Source organism: Triturus cristatus, chromosome 5_2 (assembly GCF_964204655.1).
Source record: "Triturus cristatus chromosome 5_2, aTriCri1.1, whole genome shotgun sequence".
NCBI classification, from domain to species: Eukaryota; Metazoa; Chordata; class Amphibia; order Caudata; family Salamandridae; genus Triturus; species Triturus cristatus.
This window is the reverse complement of record NC_140588.1, coordinates 581213202-581237967: the sequence shown is the minus strand read 5'-3', so window position 1 is coordinate 581237967 and position 24766 is coordinate 581213202.

The following is a 24766-nucleotide window of genomic DNA, read 5'->3' as shown; positions in this document are numbered from 1 at the left end:
AATGATGTACATAGTTTGGAAGGTCTCACAGATGTTGCAGAGATTTCTAGCAACATACAGTGTGGTGCCGGTATAGTTCCATCATGTTCTACTGACTTGGATACTAGGAATATTCCCAGACACATCAGAAGCAGGGGGTTTAGATTATACTAGAAAGGGAGGTGGTGCGCCAAAGCATGGCCAGAACCATGGCAGATGAAACAATACAGTATGAACTTCTTATCATTTAGAGTGATAGTGAGAGCTTGACTGTGGGGAAGAGAAATACTAGACAGGAAAGTGATTTCAGGATTGACAACCAGGCACTAGTGAAAGTAGTGAACAGACAGACCACAAAGGGCCAGCATTTGCTGAGTCTGTTGAGGGAATTTGTTTAGCTGTGTTTACAAGGGAACATATTGTTCAGGACTTAGCACATCCTGGAGGTGGAAACCAGGGGGCTGGCTCATTTGCAGTAGCAGAGGTTTTGGCTTCAGAGGAAGAAGAGGCAGCAACAGCAACGAGGCAGCAACAGCAGTGTAGCTGGAAATGCGGGACATTGGTTAAGGGTGAGAAGATTGATGGAAAAATCTCTGGCAGATTCCACAAGGTGGCGTGGAGTAAGTATGTGAAGTCAGGAGCAAAAAGCTGGCATAAGAACAAGAGATGGCCTTCAGCATAGACAGAAAGTTGCAGTGAGATTTGTGATGAGGTTGATTAATAAAGGGTATTTGACAGTGAGGAATGCGGGAAAACTGGCGAGCATTGCATTTCATGGAGAATGTTTTGGGGCTATGAACCAGGAAAAGGGGAATTTTCAAAGAGGATATTAGTATCATGGTTGAGGGAACAAGGGGAAAATTAGATCAGAGGTGATAAATTGCCGAGGAGATATTGGAAAAAGTGGTTGAACTTGTGAGATTAATATGCGCTGTTTAGAACGTTGTTTATGCTCAATTTTCTTTAGCATTCAGGGTGTTGCAGGTGGTAGGGACAAAAGTCTTTTGGAGGTATTATGTGGGAAGATGGGTGAATGCAGAGCATGGAAGTGTGGGTGACCCTGAAAAGGAGCAAGATGGGTCAGAAAGGAAAAGTCAGTTTTGTAAATGTGAAGGCCAAACCAGGACTGGACACATACCCAGTGTGGATGGTGAAAAAACTGGACTGGAGTGCAGGGGAGACAGAGTCCCTTGTTTGGCCACGGTGATAGTAGCAAGATGACAGCACAACAGTTGATGTGCTGAGGCTGTACCTGGCACAGGAGTGCTTGAAGGGGGGTGACTTTGGCATGAATTCTTTCCATAAAGGAGCAGCCATGGAGGAGCTCAAGTGACTGCATGAGGTGATATGTGCCACCATGAATAAGCTGATATATGGCTGATGGAGAAATGCCGCAAGATACAGTAAATTCTGTATGTTTTTCAACCATTAAATTGAGGTTTGACCTTTGGAAATGTAATGATGGGTTGCGCATGTGCCTGAGATGTCCTGCCATTGCATTGTTGGGTTTCGAAGAACCAGCACTCTTCTGACCTGCGGCTGTTGTGTGGATGATATACTACAGCTCGAAGCAATGAGTCATATGGGTGTGCAAAGTTTGGACATATGGGTTTTGCTGTGCTTAAGTGTCAAGGGCATTCCATGCAGGAGTATCTCGGGCAAAATCTTCTGTGTGTGGGGTGTGGATATGTTGTTCTTTCATTAGCGCTATGTGGAGTGTGGGAGTCGTCATCTGCTATGGTGTATCTTTCAGGGGGTGCCCGCCGCATGCACTGCCAAGGTCTTAGGTGCAGATGTCCTTCCACCCTCTGTATTGGGACAAAGGAGCTTTTATCCACAATGTCAGCCTGACTACTGCTTACATTCTTGAAATGTGATGTGGCTTTCGCTTTGCAAACGAGGCTCGGCCTTAGGCTTATGGTGCACCAAGAGTGATACACACACATTTGGCATGTATCAGCCAAGACCCCGAGCAGCCTTGCGCTCCTTGTAGAATCCCTTCCTGCGCTGCCGCACTCCGTGTGCATGCAACAGGGCGACATTGTCGGTTGAGGTCCGTGTGTGAGCCGACACTGCAACAGAGATACACGAATCAGTTGGTTTCCTGTCCAGCCCAGAAATGAACCACGCACAGGGCCCATGGATGGTTCTCTCTCTTACTCTCTCTCCCTCTCTTCCTTTCACTGTCTCCCTCTTCCTCTGTTTCTCTCTCTCTCCTTCTCCCTTTCCCCCTTTCTCTCTCTTACTCTCTCTCTCTCTGTCCTTTGATGAGCGCATGACATACCTTATCTAGAATTTTGTCTTGCAGGCTGTGACTTACAGAATGTCCATGGGAGACCCGCCATGACTCTTCCAAATAGTAGTATTGAGTTACATTTGAATGAATTATTCTTTTTGGGAAATTCAAAGGTGAATGAATGAATGATTTACCTTTGTCTGTCTACACATGAATGTTAATTGTTGTTTTTGAGCGGCTTCAGCCGAAATATTTGGTTCAAGAATTTTTAAAGTTGATGTGAACTATCTTCGTCCCGGGGGGGGGAGGCCCGGGAGAGGGCCCAGGGAGGGGGCGTTCCTGGGGGTGGTGGCGGTGGGTGTTTTGGCCCTCTTGGGTGTCCGAGCAGCCTGGTCAGTGGCTCCATGGCATCTGTTGTTCTTGAGGTGTGGCTGTGTGCTGGGCTCCCTTTCATGGTCCAGGTTGTCATCCGACTTAACACCAGGTAAGAGCAGGTTTAAAATTCTAGCTGATTTCGCGCCTTATCTCATGTTTTGGGATCTTATAGCCGATCGGGCTGGCCATTGAGAATGTTGCGAAGAGGTGTTGTCGCGACTTTTTGCACGGGAACACCTACTCTGCATCTCATTAGCGTTAGATGCAGGTGTCATCCGTGGCGTTGTTTTTTGTGGCTACTATCGCATTGAAATTGGTAATATTAGCTGTTAGTGGTGCAGATCAGAGCTTCCGAATCCCCTCTACTTCCACGGACGGAGTGATCTCACAGTCACACACGCATACACACATCACACGCTGGTGGGGCCCATTACACCAACATTCATCATACCACTCTTATCCGTGCCATGTATAAGGGGAAACACACCTTTTAATACCTATCCGATCTGCCTGTACTTTGAGGTCAATGGCATCTACTTAGTTGCTTTTAAATCTAGCGAAACATTTCAAAGAATACACAAATAAATTCAATAAACATGACCAGAAATAATCACCCGACACAGAGATTCAAACAGAATTATTTGTTTATCTAAAATTGTAAGAAAAGCCAATTAAATGCAAATTCATTTCTCTCATATTTACCTATTCTGTCTAAATGTCAGATCCTAAGTCAGAACCGGTCCTCTGTAGAAGAGTTAGAGTTTCCTGCCGTCATATATAGTCACCGTCCTCTCCGTCAGCATAGGGACCTCGGATCATCAGTTCGGGAAGAAGTGGCGCTAGACCTCTCTAGTCCTTTTGGAAGAATTCAAAATATCTTCTTGTTCATTTTTTTAAACCCTTGTTTCCATCTCATCTTCCTTTTTAGTTTCTATATACATGCTTTCTCTTAGCTCTTCTAATTCTATTTCTTGTAGATCTCTTTCTGGTTTCTTTTGTCTCCTTTTAACATTTTCTTTTGTGATTTTCTTTTTATTTCTTCTATATCTACAACACATACACCCTAATCTAAGGATCAATAATGCCACAATTACACATGTTAATGGGAATAATATCTTACCAAAAATGGTACTACCTATTTTAGCTATAAAATTCTGAATAGCAATCATCTTATTAGCCATTCTAGTCCAGATACTTTCAGTTTCCAGTGGTACTAATTCTTCATGCAAATCAGTAATATTTTTGATATAAACCTTTAGATCTTTACTTTCGTCAGGAATTTAAGTGCAACAATGTTGAACTTTCAGCATTCCACAGACTCCACCCTCTTTTGCCAAAAGAATATCCAGGGTAAATCTATTTTGCATCGCCATAGCACGCAAAGCAACCATTTCTGTATTTACCAAAAGAAAGCCTCCAGCGGTGCTTGTTGACAAGCGATCCACCACAGTTGACAGCTTCCGAATGCCAAATGTATTTAAAGAAATTCCCACTGCTGGAATTAAAGCTCCAAAAATATCTCCTACAATTTCTGTCCATGTTTCTCTTCTATAGCGTGTTAATAGATTAGTTTGTTCAGCATCATCTACTCTATCCATGTGAAAAATCTTTGACGGTAAATTGTATGCTAAATTATTGGCAAACCGTATGGCTCCGCTAGTTGCGGGCTTGGTATAGCCACAGCAACATGGTTTTGTGCCAGGGCGGGGGACGGTCGATCACATTAACCGGGTCATAGCACTTCTCGACGCCGCGCAGGTTGACTCCAGATTTCTGGGTCTCGTCCTGCTCGACGCCGAGAAGGCTTTTGACCGCGTGTCATGGAGTTTCTTATGGGAGGTTATGGTACGCTCAGGGTTTAACCCAGGCTTTCTTCGGGCTCTTCAAATTTTTTATCGGTCCCCTACCGCAAGGATATGTGCTATGGGTCTTAAATCGGAAGAGGTTCAGATCCATAGAGGGACCCGGCAAGGCTGCCCCTGTTCCCCTATTCTTTTTGCTTTTTATATTAATCCCTTCATTAGAATGCTCGATCTTAATTCACAAATTCCCCCCTATATTGCTCACGGCACGAAGTATAGTGTTCTCGCTTACGCGGATGATATAGCTGTCATCACGTCTGATTTAAATACTGCTATACCTACTATAGAGCAATTAGCGGAGTGTTTTGGCAGATATTCTGGATATAAACTTAACAAAGCTAAGACCCAATGCTTATGTACGGACCAAACGGTAGCTTCTGATAGTAGGATCGTGGAAGAAGTGGTTTACTTGGGCATTAAAATCAGGCCTAAGTTGGAGGATCTTATCAATGTTAATTGGATTGATATACTAGATAAAACCAAACATGCACTGGAGTCATGGCAGAGTCTCCATTTAACTCTGGTTGGTAGAGCTAATTTACTTAAAATGATCATACTTCCCAGAGTACTCTATTTTTTTCGTGCTGTTCCCCTTTTGATACCTGGATGTCAGATTCGCCAATTACAATCGGTCTGTGAAAAATACCTCTGGGCCCCAGGAAAAATTCGTAGAGCTTCTCGCTTTATGACACTGCCACCTGCTCGTGGGGGGTGGGGTGTTCCGGATTTTGCTCTTTATCAGATCTCATGTTTACTTCTAAGGATGCGTATCCTCCTGACCGGAGAGGAATTGTCTAATGTGGCAGAAACACCGTCAATTTATCAAATAACGCTGGGCTCAATTGCAAAAAAATGTTTGATCTCTAATATTGATGGTAGCTACTATAAGCGTACCCGGTTTAAAACTATTATTTCGGCTTACAATGTGTGGAGATCTGTTCGTAAAATGTGTAACATACCCAAATTTCTGATATATACTCCCCTTAGGGCACCTTATCTACTACCGTCTATTTTTGGCGATTCAGTCGCACGAGGCTGGTACTCTAAGGGGATTACATGTCTAGGTGATTTTGTTTCTGACGAGGGTGCTCTTCTTTCTTTTGATACATTAAGACAGCAATTTGATTTATCCAATACTCAATTCTTTAAATATTTACAGATACGCGATTTTCTTTCTAAACACACCACGTCCCTGTCTTCAATCCGTATCATAGATGTTATTAGATTGCAAGCACCTATCGGAATTATTTATGAGGAGCTTATAGCACATCGTAAAGATGATATCCACATAACTAACGCGAAATGGTCATCTCGGCTTCTATCCACATCTATTAATATACAAGAATCTATAAAAATGGCCCATATGGTGTTGTACTCTGCGTCATTGAAGGCTCAGTTATATAAAACTATCTTTATTTTATACCGCACTCCTGCGGTGATGATGAAATGGGGTAGCTCTTCTCTATACTCTAACTCCGGCGAATGTTTTCGCTGTAAAGCTAGTAAAGCTGACATAGTACATGTGTTTTATACTTGTCCCTCTTTAACACCTTTTTTTAATCAAATTTCCAGATTTTTGGGGTATGTGCTTGGTAAATCGGTATCACTGTCATCGAATTTAATCTTATTGGGTATTGGGGAGGAAGCTACCCAAGGACACCCCCTGAATGAGTTTCGTTTTTTTCTTTTCATTATAGCCGCTATGATACGTTTATCAATAGCAACAGCATGGTTACAACCACAACCCCCGAGCTTTGATAGATGGCGCTCTAAATTACTTAATATGTATAACCTGGAAACTAGTCTGTATATGTTGAAAAAACCACGTAAGAGACGATTTGGTCTTATTATTTGGCGCCCGCTAAAAGATTATTTTGATTTGTAAATAACGGTGTTTGGCTCCGCTATATATCATAACCATGTCTAACTATTTCTTTTCGGTTTTCATGATTGTCTGTTAATTGTTAATGTATGATTTTTGTGGAACAATAAAAAAAAAAAAAAAAAAGAAAAATCTTTGGAAAGACCAGGCCAACATAACATGTACCAAACCAATGGTCAGTCAAACGGTAATAAGCCTTGTTCCCACAAATATAATACACTCCCGGGAAAACTGAATCTTCTCCTCCTCTAAATCCCCATCCGGTTGCAATAAAGTATGTATCATGGCACTCACTAGTCCCTATGAAATAATAATCATACTGGGATCTCTTCCTGGTAATGCACAGTTTACCTTTCTGTGGGGCATCTATAGCCATAGTTGGACTGGCTCCATTTTTCAACTCCTTTTCTTTCTCAATATCCCACATTGTGTCACTCATTTTATGCCCTTCTGCTTTCTTGTGCATGTTCAATCTTCTTCTCTCAACCATGTCTAGAACATTATTCTCTTCTCCTTTCAAACTGCAAGTTAAATTATTTCTAAAAACATATTCTAAGGTTAATTCTTTGGTTTCTAAAAAACTCTCTCCTAAAGTGTTAGCTTCTTTTGCAGGATTCAGTGCTTTATTTATAGGCAGTTGCCCAAGAATATTATCTACATTAGACATATTATAATCTAATTTCCCTAACTGGTAAAATATACTAATCAACACACTACAGGAAATTCCATACGTAGCCGGAAGATGATGATAAGTCACTCCTTCCGAAACAGAGGCAGGTAATTGCATGCAAACGTAGCAATCTCTTACTTCCATTGTCTTTACGTACTCATACAACAATTTAGAAAAAACATTGCTAGAAAAATCATTAATTGACCTATCCTTATGTATATGTATATTGCTAGTTCTAGTCGGTACTATTTTCTGTGAACTTTTCCCTATATTAGTTTTGTTCTCCGTATGACCTTCTAAAGTGTCTATAGTGACTCTAAATGAAATCAGTAGAGCAAGCACGCTCCAAAGCAGCATTAATAAACCTGTACAGCAGCAGCACATTTTGCACCATCTTTTCAGAAAGGTACCTCTACTTTTATTATTCTCAGTGTTAGCCATTTTGTTAATTTGACCGTGTCTTTTGACTTAGCCTCTTCTACTCCTCTACTGAACTTTAAGGGCAGCAAGTACCCAACAGATTTTTACAATTTACTAGTTTTAATATTACTTCTTTTCTTCTTCCCTCCAAGCGATTTTCTTTGAATTTACTCAATTTGGATTTTCATCACTTTTCACTGTCTCTTCATCATCATCAAACTGTATCAGGTCCTGAACATCCGTCTCTTCTCCGATATCGGACAAGATAACTCTCAGGATTCCCACAGCTTCTTCTTCAGCAACCTCCTTCAGTAAAGCCTCCTCTAGTCTTCCTTGGCTGTCCGCCTCTTCTCCTTGTTCAGGCAGTGCCACATACGTCCATTCCGGTGACTTGTACCTCTGGTTTGGTTTCCTTATTCTTTTAGTTCTCTCAGGTATCTTTGTTTCTTCTTCTTTAGTTGGATTTTGACTTGACACTTCGTTCACTTGTTCAGCTTTCGAAGAGTTAACTCGTGTCAGTCTGTACCTCAGTCTCTTTATCTTATTTGGCCAGAGATCACCTTTAGCATTTCTCTTTTGTTTTCCCTCTTTATTGTTTCTTTCTCCAAGCCAAGTTCTCTTTCTCAGAACTCGTCCTCCATGTATCTCATTGTCACTTTCATCAGACTCTGTCTCAGTTGCCTCTTGTTCATTAACAGTTTTCTTTTCCCCAACAACTTCCTTTTCTCCAACAGTCTCTTTTTCCACCAATTGAGATTTCCCTACTTCTGTCCCTCCTCGGGTCTCCGACACGCAATCTTCTTGCTGTCTACTTGTCCCTTCACCTAGCTTGTTGTTGATGTTCCCTGCACCTCCTCGGGGTTTTTCCGCAATCTTTCCCTCACTGTCTTTGTCTGTCCCTTTTTCTTCAATATTTATCTCAGGTGGAACTTGTCCAATTTCCCCATGTGATTCAGGTGTCTCTTCTGTTGGAATGTTCTTTTCTTTTCTTTCTTTCTTTTTGTGTTGGTCACTGTCAATTGGAACCTCAGGTAATTCTTCTGAGTCTGAACTTGCTTCTGCAGTTTGCACTGTTCTCTTCAGAACCTCTTCTGGTGGGATGAAAATTTCCCTTGACTCACTTTCCCCACTTTCAGGATTCTTTTTCCTTCTTACTGTCTCACTGTCTGCATCATCACTGGAATCTGATTCTTCAAAGTATTCTTTTCCAGTACCATCTCTTGGATTTGGAACTCTCAGTGTGTGACTTGCATGTATCCAATTTTTCACTCCAGCACACTTCACAGCAGTCGTTGTGGTCAAGATGACTTGTCTTGGCCTTCCCCACCTTGGAACCAGGCAATTCCTTCTTCTGTGGACTTTTATCCTTACCCAATCCCCTAGGCTCAGATCATGGGCTGGTTTCTTTTCAAGTGTGGTGGCGTCTTCTCCAACCTGGTGAAACACAGAATGAACTGCGTCAGCCAGGCCTTTACAGTAATCCAAAATCATGTCATCAGTTATTGTCATCAACTTGTTGACTGGTACAAATGCATGTCTCATTGCACGTCCCATGATAATTTCATGTGGACTCAAACCTGTCGTTCTGTCTGGAGTAGACCTAATGGTCATCAGGACTAGAGGGCAAGACATCGGGCCATTTCATTCCTGTGGCTAAGCACATTTTGCCAATTCTGTTTTTGATGGTACCATTCATTTGTTCAACCACACCAGAAGCCTCTGGTCGGTAAGCACAATGTAGCTTCTGCTGTACACTCAATGCTTCACAAATTAGACCCATGATTTCATTATAAAAATGTCCTCCTCTGTCTGAGTCAATGGTTACTGGGAACCCGTACCTTGGGATGAACTCTCTTAACAGTAATTTGGCCACTGTTATCCCATCATTTCTTCTTGTTGGATATGCCTCCACCCACCTGGAGAACAAACAGACCACCACCAGGACATACCTCAATCTGTTAACTGGGGGCATTTACATGAAGTCTATCTGCCTTCTTGTGAAGGGTCCTCCCTCCCTGCCTATTGTTCCTAGGCTCACCACTGTTTTCTTTCCAGGATTGAATTGCTGACATATCAGACATCTCTGGCAGAGACTTTCTGCTATCAGTCTGAACTTTGGACTGTACCAGGTTAGCTTAAAGGCTCTTATCATAGCATCCCTCCCCAGGTGTCCTTGGCCATGATACATCCTTGCCATTGTTGATAGCATGCTCTTTGGCATGACTGGTCTTCCATCCCTAGAGACCCACACATGATCTTTCTCTCTAGGTGCACAACCTGCTTTCACCCAATCTCTCATTTCTTCATCTCCTGCCTCATTCTGTAGCTGTTTTACTTCCTCCCATGTTCCCACCTCATTAGTAAACATTAAGGAACAAGAAGACATTTCTCTCTCTTTACTGCGGTTAATGGAATGATTGTTTCTTGCACAGTATTGTGCTATGTCATTAACAAATTTATTTCCCACAGTAACAAAATCATCACCATGACCATGAGCAGCACATTTTACAACTGCTAGTTCTTTAGGCAGCTGTATCGCCTCTAGCAGTTTTCCAACCACTTCAGCATTCTTTATGGGAGTTCCACTTGAGGTCAGGAAACCTCTTTGTAGCCATAGCTGGCCAAAATCATGGACAACTCCGAAGCCATACTGGCTATCAGTCATCACAGTCACTCTCACACTCCTCCCAATCTTGCATGCTTTTGTCAGTGCCACCAATTCTGCCACCTGAGCGGATTTAACTCCTTTCAAGGGTGATGCTTCCACAACTTCCAAGACTTTACACACAGCATATGCAGCACTCAACACTCCTTCATCTGTTCTCAGACAAGATCCATCCACAAACAACACATGATCACTTTCAGGCAGTGGCAGATCTCTTATGTCTGGCCTTGGCTTTGTACAGTAATCAAGTACATCCAGGCAGTCATGATCAACGTCATTTCTCACTCCCACACATTCAGCATCAGGCAACAGTGACGCAGGATTCACATTCACACATCTCTCCAGGATTACATTGGTTGCACCAAGAATGACTTTCTCATATTTAGTCAGCCGACTATGAGACATGAACTGTGTCCGGCTCCTTGTCAAAAGGATTGCCACATCATGAGGTACAAATACCCGTACAGGGTATCCCATTATGATTCCCTCACTTTGTTCCAGACTTTTGCAGGTAGCAGCTACTGCTTTCAGGCAACCTGGTAAACCCATAGCTACTGGGTCAAGAGTAGCTGAGAAATAGGCAATTGGCCTCCTCAGACGACCATGTTTCTGGATTAACACTGAAAGTGCACATCCATTTCTCTCACTACAATACAGCTCAAATTCCTTTTCATAATTAGGCATTCCTAGGGCAGGAGCTTCACATAGTCTGTCTTTTAACTCTCTGAATGCAGCCATTTCTCCTGGGTTTAGTTCCAATGGGTCTTTCACCTCACTTTTGGTCAATTTAATCAATGGTTTGGCAATCAGGGAAAAGTTACTTATCCACTGACGACAGTAACCCACCATTCCCAGGAACATTCTCACCTCTCTTTGTGTCATTGGGGCTCTCATTCCTCTAAGGATTTTGATCCTGTCAATGGTCACTTTTCTCAGGCCTTTCTCAATATTATGTCCCAGATACTGGACTTCTTTCCTACAGAACTGCAATTTGGCTGGAGATACTTTTAATCCTCCATCTGCCAAGTGATTCAGTAATGCAATGGTGTCTACTTCACAAGCTTCACGTGTTTTTGATGCCACAAGTAGGTCATCAATATACTGGACCAAGACCGAATTTTCAGGCATTGTCAGACTTTCCAGAGATTTCTTTAGCAATTGAATAAATATTGAAGGGCTCTCTGTATACCCCTGTGGAATTCGGCACCATGCCAAAATCCGTTCTCCAAATCTAAAAGAAAATATTGGCTGGCTGTCATGATGCAATGGGATTGAAAAGAAAGCATGACACAAATCAATTACCGTATACCATTCTGCATCATGGGGAATCTGATACAAAATCACTGATGGATTTGGCACAATAGGACAACATGACACAACAATCTTGTTAATTTTTCTCAAATCCTGTACTATTCTGAACTTTCCATTAGGTTTCTTCAGTCCCATTATTGGTGAATTACATGGGCTGCTCAATATTTCTCTTAACACCCCCTGCTGAATCATCTTTTCAATTATGGGTGCTATTCCTTCAATTATTTCAGGTGTCAGTCTGTATTGCGGTATATTTGGGTAAACCACTCCCTCTTTTACAGTAATCTTTACTGGATCTACATTTCTCATCAGACCCACATCTTCTCCAGTAAAATCCCAAACTGCTGCTTTCACTGTCTGTTTCAATTCTGGGGGTAATGCATCTGGATTAAATATTGCATATGTTCCCAAAGCCTCACATTCCCTGTTATCCATGGTCATTCTGTATAGAACATCCTCATCAGGTGTCTCAAAGGTTATTCCATCTGGAGTACAGAAAATAGTGCAATTCATCTTGCATAGCAGATCCCTGCCTAGCAAGTTCACAGTTCTTGTGTCACACACCACAAATCGGTGCATGTCTGAAAATTTCCCTATTCTAACCCTTACTGGTTCAGTAAGTAGAGTTTTAATCTGTGTGTTGGACACACCAACCACTTGGATTGCTTCGTCCGAGAGAGGAAGATTCTTTATATCAGCTGACCTGACAGTTGATCTCGTGGCCCCTGTGTCAACTAGAAAAGTGACACTTTCACCATTAATTTTCCCATCTACAAAAGGCCCTGCCTGGTCTATTTCTAGAGTTGTGCCAAGTACGCACTCCTCTTCCTCTCTTCGGAGTCGCTTCCCTCATTTTTCAGCCAGTACTGAGAAACTGCGCTTGCGCGTTTTTGTTTTATTACCTGCTCTTCATTGTAGAATCCCGACTCTTGGCTGTACTTCTGAGATCCTCTTCTCTGTGGCAAGGGTGGTTTTGGCACCTGATTCTGCTGCTTATCAGCCTTCTGCTGTTGCCGATGCTGACCACACCCCTCACTCTGTTCCTGTGAATTCAATGATGGATTATCATCATTAGTAGACGGTGGATTCTTACACTCGGATGGGAACTTTTTCTTGGCTTCCTCGATGTTTCCCTTTCCTTTTCCTGGACCAAACCTGGGTTTATTTCCTGGGTTATTTGCCTATTCAACCAACTGAGCTTCCTGTCTTTCTGCAACTTTCACCTGTGCCCACATTGCCTTTTCTTTTAGCTTCCTCTGCTTTGCCTCAATCTCATCACTGAAGTATTTTGCATGTCTCAGAATCTCATCAATCGTCTTACTCTGCCAGTCTACGGTGTGCTGCCTTATCATTTCACTGATTTCCGGCCGCAAACCGTACACAAATCTATATACAAAATGGCTCAGGTCCTTGTCACCCAGATGTTCATCTCCACTGAACTGTTTGAAAGCTAATATTAATCTTTCATAATATGCATGGACAGATTCCTTCAATTCTTGATGTGTCCGATCTATTTTAACCCAATCGGTTTCCTTGGGAGGTACCTTATTTTTCAAGAAGGCCATAACCTGCTCATACTTCTTCATTACCTCCGGGTCTGGAGCTCCTGTTTTTGGATCTCTCGGGTATTCCTTAGTAGGCCAGTCTATAACTATTTTACATTCTGCCCACAGGTCTGCTGGTACAATTATATCAAACAGACTATTCAGGTCAATCCACAGTACTTTTGACACCTTTACAAATCTGTCGACCTGTCTGTACCACTCAACGGGCTTTTCCCTTATTCGAGGGAAATCATTTGTAAATGATAAAATATCCTGTCTGGTCCATGGGACATGTACGTACCCACCTCCTGGAATCTCTCTCATGGGGTAAGCTGTCACTGCCTTCTCTTTTTCTTTCAGGGGGAATGCCGAGTAAGTTCTATCTGCCCCATCCTCTCGCTTTCGGTACCATCTGTCTTTCCATCTTTCTACATCTCCCCATTTCTTCAGCAAAGCAATCATTTCCTTAATCTGTCCTGTTCGGCCTGCATTGTTCAGATTCTCAATGTCCTTATCTGTAAAATCCACTCGGTAAGGCCTTTGTAAAGCTTTTTCCTTATCCATGTCAATTCCCAATTCACTGGCTTTTCCTTTCAATCTGTCATGTATGTTCTATGCTCTCCATGTAATACTCTTGCACAGGAAGAGAATCTCCCCTTCCTGATAATTTTTCAATGTTTCTGTAGGGATTGTTCCTACTATCATCTCTTCCATTTCCATACGTAGCCTAGCTACATCAATTCCCTGTGATTCCTTTTCTTTTCTCTGTAAAGTTTTCAGCCAATCATTCAAATCTTCAGCAGTTATCACAGATTTTTCTGCACCCCCTGGTTCTGTCACTCTTTGTGGTTCTAAAATTGATCCTCTGTTCCCTTCCACACATCCAGAATTCAAACTTGAGTTAGTTTGCACACTCAATTCTCCTCCACATATGGTATGTCTCCACTGATGTTCTCCTGCTCTCCAATGTGTTTCTCCTGCTCTCATTTCTGCCTGCTCCGGAGGAACAATCAATCTATTGCCCACATATGGTACTGTCAAACCATTCTCACCCGTCCTCTGCTTGTCAAAAATTGGCATAACCGGGCCTATTGTCACAGGCACTGTAACTGCCTCAAGATTTTTTGTTAGTTCTCTGATTTTCTCTGTCAGTTCAAAGGTAGTTCTTGCTAGTTCTCTGGTCTTTTCATCCTCAAGTTCATTTTCCTTTTCTCTCTCTCTTTCTCTCTCTCTCTCTCTCTCTCTCTTTCTCTCTCTCTCTCTCTCTCTCTCTCTCTTTCTCTCTCTCTTTCTCTCTCTCTTTCTCTCTCTCTATCTCTCTCTCGCTCTGTTTTTTCTCTTTCCGCCAGAGAACAACTGCTTTTCAACCCAGGGGTGGTACCCTCTGTCTTAATAATCCGCAGGGTGTCTCTCATCGGGGTCACTGCTGTTCCTACCTCTGGTTCTCATCTATACGGAGGTGGTCTTTTATAGAGCATGTCCTCCAAGACATCATCATCAGACTCGTTTGCCCCATATCTCCTGGGTTCTATATTATGTTCTTTTTCTGTACATTTTCTCCCTCCTGATTCCTCTGCCGGTCTTACAGGATATAATCCCTCGGTCATACTGGCATCACGCCACCTTCTCATCCGGTCATGATGGGTTTCGCGATCATACTTTCGCCCAAACATGTACCTGTAGCTACCCCACCCCTCTGCTTTTCTCGTTCATGCATTTCATCTTCCCATTCAGCCAATGCCTCAAACTGCGTCGGCCTAGGCCGAGGCTCTAAACTCATCATCCGTTCCCGTAAATTCCTCAGTATAGCCAGATTAAATGAGCCATGTTCCGGAAAAGCTAAAACCCCATCTTCCCTGGTATACTTCACCCAGTTATCCAACCAAATACAGGTATGATACCCATACTTTGCAACCGTCAAGGATGCCGGGGTTCTTATCGGGGGCAATAACTGTCCTTCCCTGGTCACTATATCTTTATCCTTGTCGAACCAGTTCTTTACTTTACTAAGTAAAGATTTTTTCTTCTTTTCCTCAGCCTGGTAGTACATTTTTCTTATTTCTCCCAAACTATTTGTCTTTTCTACAGCTGTACGATCTCCCGTCCAATTGCAGCGCGACTCACACTAACGCACCAATCCGGGAGCGTCTACGTCACTGACTCAGTCTGCGAATCCCAGCGCGACTCACACCAACACACCAATCCTGGAGCGTCTACGTCACCCTGTATGTCTCCCAATCCTAGCGCGGCGTACACTAGCACACCAATCACCGTGCTTCCACTGTTCTAACCCACTGTCCAATCACAGCGCGGTCTCCCTGATGTCAGCAGTCGCTGCAGTCGCTTCTGCTCCTGTCTCCTGTCCTTCTCGTCTACCCCTCCTTTACAAGACTACTCGGTAGACTTTGTTTCAACTTCTACGAGTCTGTTGGTTACAACATACAAACATCTCCATTGTCTGCTTCGCTAGTCAAAGAACAGCAAAAGACCTTTCCCACGAGAATTCTGCCTTTCCCGAGAGCAGCGCTTACATCTGCCCTACTACAGAATCGTTACTTCCGTTGATAGAGTAGCACATCCCTCTACTTTACCCTTCTAACTAGCACCAATTAACTGTCTTCTCCGGAATGCTCCTAAGAGTTTCACAATTAACCAGAATGCCTTTTCATTCACGCACTTTCACACCAGAAAATGTAGTACATTCACACATAATTCTGTCTTTCCCGAGAACAGCGAACAGTCTGTCCTAATACAGAATTATATCACACGTTAACAAAGCAGCGCTTACCTCTGCCCTGTCCTTCTAACAAGCTCCGAGAATACCTATTACCTCTCCAGTGGTAAGCGTTAACGGAATGCCATACGGATCCCTGAGACCTAAGACCAGAGCTTCACAGATAACCTTCGCTATCATACACACCTCTCCCACACCGAAAATACGTTTCTAATGGCAACACACGGCGATGCCACCTCATCGAACCCAGACAATGCGACGCGCAACTTCAATTGTCACACTTTTTCCCTGTCTGCATACAGGGCCAACAATCCCGCCTTTTTCCGAGAGCAACACTCCCTCTGCTCTACTACGGAACTGTCACCGACTCCCTACGTCCCAGAAGCTGTTCACAATACATAAAACTCAACACGACTCCAACATATAGTGTTAGTACAAATTTCAATCAATAATCAACAAGCCTATATACACGCAATTGCGCCAGACCAAGACAATAGTAAACCATCAGTCTGCTACCAAGAAACTGGTGCAGATCAGAGCTTCCGAATCCCCTCTACTTCCACGGACGGAGTGATCTCACAGTCACACACGCATACACACATCACACACTGGTGGGGCCCATTACACCAACATTCATCCTACCACTCTTATCCGTGCCATGTATAAGGGGAAACACACCTTTTAATACCTATCCGATCTGCCTGTACTTTGAGGTCAATGGCATCTACTTAGTTGCTTTTAAATCGAGCAAAACATTTCAAAGAATACACAAATAAATTCAATAAACATGACCAGAAATAATCACCCGACACAGAGATTCAAACAGAATTATTTGTTTATCTAAAATTGTAAGAAAAGCCAATTAAATGCAAATTCATTTCTCTTACCTATTCTGTCTAAATGTCAGATCCTAAGTCAGAACCGGTCCTCTGTAGAAGAATTAGAGTTTCCTGCCGTCATGTAGAGTCACCGTCCTCTCCGTCAGCATAGGGACCTCGGATCATCAGTTCGGGAAGAAGTGGCGCTAGACCTCTCTAGTCTACTAATATTTATACCAAAATTACATCACGAAATGTTACAATCCTCATCCGTTTAGCAGGAAAAGATGTCGTCTTGTTACATTAAAAAATTTTCTCATGTATTGTAGACTTCAAATTCTGAATAGAAATTATTAGTCCATAGCTAATTCGTTACTTTTACGGATATCTCTACTAGATAAATTTGTAACCAATTGTGGGATCATTACAAGTTCACAAATTGAGTATTTCGAGATTTTAACAAACTCCATTTCCAGGGGCACTTGGCAGACTTCCTGGACTTGTCATCATGATCATGGCTTTTCAGTTCATCAGAAGTGCAAGGTCACAGGCAGCGCAAAGCCTCTTTGCAAAATTTCCATCTACTCGAATGCAGGCTGCGGGTGGTAGCCATTTTCTGGTAGGCCACATTAGTCAACTTAAGTGAAAATAGACATAAAACAGAATTACTGTACAGAAAGGATTATACAGTGTTATTCCCCTGCTAATACCCTTATGTGTGTGTATTTATCTCGCCATTTGCGACATCAGAAGCCATTAATGCATATTAATTATAAGCGCAAAACACAATAACATTACATAAGCCACATCTATTTCTGTCAGTTTGCTCACTAACTTAGTTCACTTATTATTTTAGCCATGCAATAGCATTCCCACGTCTAATTCTCTTGTTAATAAGGTTGGTTAGACAAGACTTCGACAAACTTTTTAATAATTAATAATTAATCATTAGTACTTTTAATTTTAACATGTGAAAATGAAACAGGTATTCGGGTTTAAAGTAAAAACCCTGCTCCATCATTAGCACCAGCTTGTGAATGGTGCGATGAATTTATCACCACTTTGACTGCAATAAAGTGTCGCTAACTCAGCGATAAGTCCTTGAGAATATCCCCCAAAGATTCTTCTTTTTGAAAGGGTGTTACCAACTCTCCTCCAATGAGTCCTGCTAAAAACCTATTATAAAAGTGTTTGCTCGAGGTACAGTCTGCATATTACTAAAATCTATATTTGGAAGAACCTTTCTTATATTAAACCTATTTTTTTGCCCATTCTGTGGCAGCCGATTTTATATTGTGTGTAATGCAAATTTAAAATAATGATTTACACATTTACAGTGCTTTCTGTCACGGATTAGGACCACACTAAAAATACCCATGTCACTACATCCTGCTACACCAACCAGGATTCAATTGTGTTGTTCTCTGGTTGCAAAAAAAGACATCCCCAGTGATTGCATTAACCAACAGAGGTTTCAAAATGCATAATAAGTTAAGTTATTTCTGATTGGCCAGGAGATCTGTGATGAATCAAAAATGGGCAGAATATTTGAACATGCTTACTGAATCAGCATTTAATAAAGAAAGAAAGTCAATGTTTTCATGCTTCAGAATATAATTGACATTTTTAAAGCAGAAAACAGTAATGCGTAAAAGAAAGAAAACTGGATTTCCTGTGATCATGGTTATTTGTTTTTTATGATCAACATCATATATACATACCACATTATTATAAACTGAACTGAGAATGAATACATAGACAATGACCTTTCTATCCATACCCCCATTTGATATTTGTGTAGGTGTGCTAGCGAGACCATTTTTAGGTACGTTTTAATTTGACGTGGTTGCTGCGGAAGGCCGCCGCAGCGCGGATAAAGTTAAATTCACATTTCAAAGACGAATGACCTTTCTTCCCGGAGTCCTCACAAACCCAGCAGCCTGCCACTTCGGCTTGAAGTGCCATGTTTCCTGGTGCTGTGGTTGAAAATGCGGGGATGTATAATGTAAATGACAGTCAAACTGTAATTGTGTCAGTGCTGAGTCTGAGCTCGAGCGTGCAGGCATAAATAACGATATAATCTTTTCTGCAATATTAATACCTCATTTTCAGTTGTCTGTGCACTTCAGGAGCTGTCAAGGTTGCTTGAAATGGCATTATGTTCTTCTGGGCACTTAGAAGCGCAAGTTCCCCCTGAGTTAAGTGCTATTTAAGCAAGCAAAACAGCTTTAATAATAATAATTTTGAATGGCTCGAATTGATCCCGCTCAGCAGACTATGGCACACTAATGAATAATTCCTATTATGAGATTAATGTTTGTGCAGTGTAGTCACGGGGTATGTTGCCATCTATAATATATTCCGCCCTATCCAAGTCAAAGGCATGTACGAGCACATCACAGACTTTGCAAGTGGAAAAGGCAATGATTTGATTCGTCGTCTAACACGCTCACATATTGTGCTTCTACGTGTAGCTTTTTTTTCATTATCAGTTGCTGCAAAGGCAGCCAGTTCTACAGTGGGTCCTTTTTAAGCGAGGGTGAAATTCATGTCATTTCCTTTGCAAATATTACACGAAATGCCCCCAAAATTATGTGAAATTACGCCTTAATACACAAAATTCCAGCCTGGCATTATGAGAAATTTTTATTGCCAAGTGCATCCTGGCATCCACACATCTCAAGCTAAAAAAGCACAAGATTGCAAAAGATTGAACAATAACCTCTCAAGTTCTCATGTACCTTGTTCCAGACCCACAATAGGGTTCTTTCCCAAAGGTAATCTCAATTAAATGATGGTATGGATGACGTAAGATTACAGAAGTATAAACACAATTTTTCCCTGGCACAGTCTTTTTGAGATTATGAGCTAATCGGCACCAGCTGAGAACATTTTCATTTTAAGTGGAATTGTGTGTTTCTGAGGTCCTGAGTTATTAGTCTGGGGGAAAGGCTCCCACCAAACTGGGAATCCAGTGCCTTGTCAAATCAAAAGCAGTTTGAGTGTGAAAATCTCGACTTTACTCCTGTTAGCAACGGCAAAAGGCAAAAGGATTCCCCCAGACAAATGCGTGTTCAGTGTTGGTACTGCTCAGAACAAAATGTAAGTAATTTAAAACTACAATCCCTAAACCAATGTAGAGAAGGATTAAACAAGACCTAAACAACAAAAAGCGTATGACGGGATCACAAGTTGTACATTTAGGAGCAAAAATGTAAAAATGGCCTATGAATGCAACAGGAAATACAAGTTAAATTCGGTTTGGGTGCATTTTTCAAAATGGCCCCCAGAGTTCCACTCTTTCTTCAAAATGAAAACCAGGTGCCAGGACAGCTCTGGCTCACAGAGAGTGGGAGGGCAGGGACACAGTCAGTTACCTTTCATATAATGAATATATAGATATACAGTTGTTGTATCCTACATGGTGTCTCCCACTCTCCCATTTCCCCCCTCCTCCTTTTCTACTCTTGGCCTCTCCTTTAGAATCCTCAGCTGCAGGCTGTTTAAAATGTTCGCCGTTCTGTCAGACTGTCACCTGTGGGACTGGCAACTGGAGGTGTGTACTTTCTACTTCTTGTTAAAAGAAGCTTTCCTTATCTGCTGGCGTCTTCAATTACTTCATTTTGGCAATGATCGAGGGATGCTGTGACAGGGACAGCGCTGCGCCTCCACCCTGCTGAAGTACGTCTTGTCAGTACCAGGCGCTGCTTCCGTGGAACTTCTTGTGATTTGTTTGCCTTTACGTGCAGGACAGTGGACATTTGCAGTGTCTCTTGGAGGTTGTGGTGAGCCCATTCCGTTCACCCACTCCCCCAGATCATCTGCGTCCTGTGTTTTCAGCGTTTGCCCCTTGGGGTGCTACTGGCATTTTTGCGCTGCTTTGCTCGAGGCAGTCGGCGCATTGTGGAGAGTGTGAACTCTATTCCCCCTTTGGTTCTTGTACCTTGCCCACAAGTACTGTGTGGTCACTGTTACGGGTGTTGCCCCTCCTACGCATCGTTAAGGAGCACCCCCTGGCACTGTTCTGGTCGGGAGTTAAACACACAGGGGTAACCCTATAACCCAAGGAACCTGGGCCTCATCAATATATACGAACAATGGTTCCAAAGGGAAAGTAGTTACTTACAGTTGAGATAAATCAAATTTCACAAAACACAGCATTAGTAGATCTACTAAATAATCAATATTAAACAATGAATAATAATTCAAAAAAACCACAATAATTTATTTTTTGATTTTCATATGAATTTCAACTCATTTATCAACTCATTTGAATATGGGCAAAAATGAAAGAGGCTGTATATACAATGATATTTACAGAGAAACGACGCAGTGACAAAGTGAATAAGGTGACTAAGTGTGATAGTGAAAGTGTGAATATTTACAATGTATGTACGTGATTATCAATAAAATACACAAAAAGGTTTTTGCAGAAATTTTGCAAAAAAAGTCCTCAACTTGATTATGGATAGATAATAGACCTTGTAAGGCACATGTCCTAACTTTTCTGTATATACAAGGAATTCCAATTGGTACGGGACTGTAGAACCGTCAACGTTTCGACCCTATATCAACCAGTTGTTGTACACAGTCATATCGGGTCTTCTTCAGGACACAGGAGGTGTATAACAGCCTACATAAGATAAATATATATAGATCAGTATCTAAGCTGTGTTAAAGGTTTTAAGGCAAGGAGAACAAGAGTTTCCCCATCAACTCACCTAAATTGTAGGTGATAAGACAAATGTCCACCAGTATGTCACAGTTGCCACTCGATTTCAATCGGAGGGGACTACCTGGTGACATGTGTGCACATTAGTAAGCATATAATAGATGCAAAAATTAATTTACAACATTAAGACCATAGAAAATTGATTACCAGAATCGTAGTGGATCTTGATTCGTCTTGGTCTAATTATTTAATCTTTTTCATCTCTTTCCGTTCTGATTATCGGGACCTGTCGTAAATTGCTACAGATATAAACCCAGATAGGCATAATCAGAATGATATTCGTATGACCGACATTAGGTACCATTATAAATTAGTGGCCCACGTGATGGCTCACCTGACTTCAGGGTAGATACTTTGCGTATAGTACTGCGGGGGCACCGTCATCAGGACACAAGTTCAACTAGAAAAAAACATAAATCAACCCACATTTAGTACCACAGAACTCGTTTAGTCTGTAGAAGGTTCAGATGACCCCAACAAATTAGGTCATAGTTTCAAATATGAAAAGCGTGCCTTGATTCCCTTCACTAACAAATTACAGTATCCACAATGTTATCCCAATTGAGATCAACTCCCCAAGTGACATAGGTTATTGATGAGTTAATATATTCGATACATACGTGCCCCATCCAGTGCTTAACCAACAACTGAAGATATAGATATCCAAGGTCTAACTAATATAAACAAATCCGCCGTCATTTTACCGGTAATTTAGTAGCACTAAACAAGTGTCCGACAACACAATTTGGGACGCCTCCTACCTGATGTTCTCCGGTTGTTTCTCTTAGTCAAGGGTAGTCCGTCTGTTGCACGCCGCAAGCCCGAGAGCAGAGCGTGCAGCAGCTAAATTGGAGCTGTCCATGAACATAGAAACAGGACTATTGTGGGTCTTTCCGATTGGTCTCGCTAAAGTAAACTAATTATTCGTGCGTGTGAAGCAAAAGTCAAAAGTGCCAAATTAATTTCAATGTTTGAATAATGAAATCTTAATCGGGCGAAAATATAACGTATTTGGGCAGAGGATACAAATTCTCAACCTTGCAAGGTTTTTGAGAATATAACTTCCGAGCATTTCATTGTTCATGACAGTATTCATACGTGTTACCGGCAAACACCAAAGTGCCAAATTGTTTACGCGCATGATAACTAAATCGGGCGAAAACATAAAAAACTTTTTGGCTCTCAAACTTGCAAGGATTTTCAGAGTATAACTTATACATTTTTTACACCATATGTTCGTCGCCCATTAGACAAACTCAGTTGTATTGGATGATGTAACAGTAGTGGAAAGGTGCATCAACTCAGGCAGTGTACCTAGAACAGTATGAACATTGCTGTACACAGTGTGTTTTATATAAAAAATGAGTAATATAAAGATGGTTTCATTACATATAAATTTTTTCACCAAATGTTCGTCGCGCCTTAGACAGAAAACAGGAAGCTATAAATAAGTATCGATGATCAAACAAACTTATCCCAGACAGGCGAAGTTTATGAAAATCTCTAATTATCTAAAGCATAACATTCCCAGTTGTTTATTGGTCTCCTCATTTTCATTGAGCCCTGTCTTTACAGAGTCCAGAGAGTGGATCCATCTACACTCCTTATAGTTGAGCATGGAATGAATGTTACCACCTCTCGGATGCAGCCGCACCCTCTCAATTACTGTCCATCTCATACTATCTGGTAAATGGTTGAGACTTACAAAATGATCCACCAGCGGTGCCCCCTGTGTTCTACATTTGATCCTGCTCATGTGTTGTAAGATTCTACACTTGATTTTTTGTGTAGTTTGCCCTACATACACTTTATCGCATGGGCAATAGATTGCATAGATAACGTTGTTGCTATTGCAGTTAGTAAATGTAGGTCGTGTGTAGCTTTTTGTACCATAAACAAATACGGTGCCCTCAATCGATGAAACACAAGCTTTACAATTGCCGCATTTTTTGTGGCCCAAGATTGGTGGTAATGATAGTTGTGAGCGTAAGTCTGGTTTAGGGGGACTCTGAAGGTAGGCATTAACCACAGCATCTTTTACACTCTTGCCACGTTTGAAAGCAAATAATGGTAATTCAGTAGTCCCAATTTCTGTAGCCACCAAGTTCCAATACTTAACAATTGTTTTCTTGATGGCTTGGCTGTCTGGGTTAAAGGTGGTGACACATACCATTCTATCATTCGCCTTTTCACTTTTTTTAGTCTCTAATAGAGTCTCTCATGGGCAATACCAAGCTCTCTTTTTGGCCCGTTTTAAAAGGGTACTAGGGTAACCTCTGTCTCTTAACCTTTGTGTTAAAACTGTTGCTTCAGCAAAGTAATCTGTTCTCTGGGTACAGTTACGGCGCAGTCTAAGAAACTGCCCGTAGGGCAGATTATCACGGAGACTGCGGGGATGGTTGGAATTATAGCTGAGGAGAGCATTTCTCTCAATAGGTTTTCTATAAAGTCCAGTATAAAGTACCCCCTCCGTTGTTTTCACATTAAGGTCTAGGAAACTTATAGTTTCACTGTTCTCACTCATTGTGAATTTTATGTCGTTGGATCTTCCATTTAACCATTCAAAAAACGACCTCAAGGTCGTAGTTGAACCGGTCCAAATCATAAAGACATCATCGATATATCTTTTCCACATATCGATGCTGTCTCTGTATGGATTATTCTCATCATACAGAAAGGTCCACTCAAAATTGTCCATGTAGAGATTTGCCAGGGACGGCGCATAGCTCGCACCCATAGCAACGTCCTTGCATTGGAAAAAGTATTGGTTCTGAAACACAAAATAGTTTTTAGTCATTGCGATGTCCAGCATTGCTATTAAAAAATCCGTGGGGATTCTATGGGGAGTAGGTCTTGTATTGAGTACCTCTTGTACTACAGCAAGTGCCTCGTGCTGAGGAATGCTCGTGTACAAGGAGGACACGTCTAAGGTTACTAAGAGTTGTTTCTCCTTGTCAAAAGGGTGATCCTCTATGAACTGGATCATTTGTGTTGAATCCCGAACATAAGATTTAGTGGCAATCACAAATGGCTGTAGAAAGTAATCAATATATTGATTAAGGGGTTCTAATACAGAGCCGCAACCCGATATAATTGGGCGTCCAGGTGGCTTATCAAGGTTCTTATAGACCTTTGGCAGGGTATAGATTGTGGGGATTTCCACTACTGTTACATCATCCAATACAACGGAGTTTGTCTAATGGGCGACGAACATATGGTGTAAAAAATGTATATCTAAATGGAACCATCCTAATGTTACTCAATTCTATACAAAACAGCTATGCTATATGTATATACACTGTGGAAAGCAATGTTCAAACTGGTCCATATGAACTGCCTGAGTTGATGCCTATGTTTACTACTGTTCCACTATTTAATGTAACTGCCATTGTCCCTTGAAGCATGACTTCGGTACATGATGTTCAACTTGGATGTAAACTGTCATGAATAAGTTATACTCTGAAAATCCTTGCAAGTTTGAGAGCCAAAAAGTTTTTTATGTTTTCGCCCGATTTAGTTATCATGCGCGTAAACAATT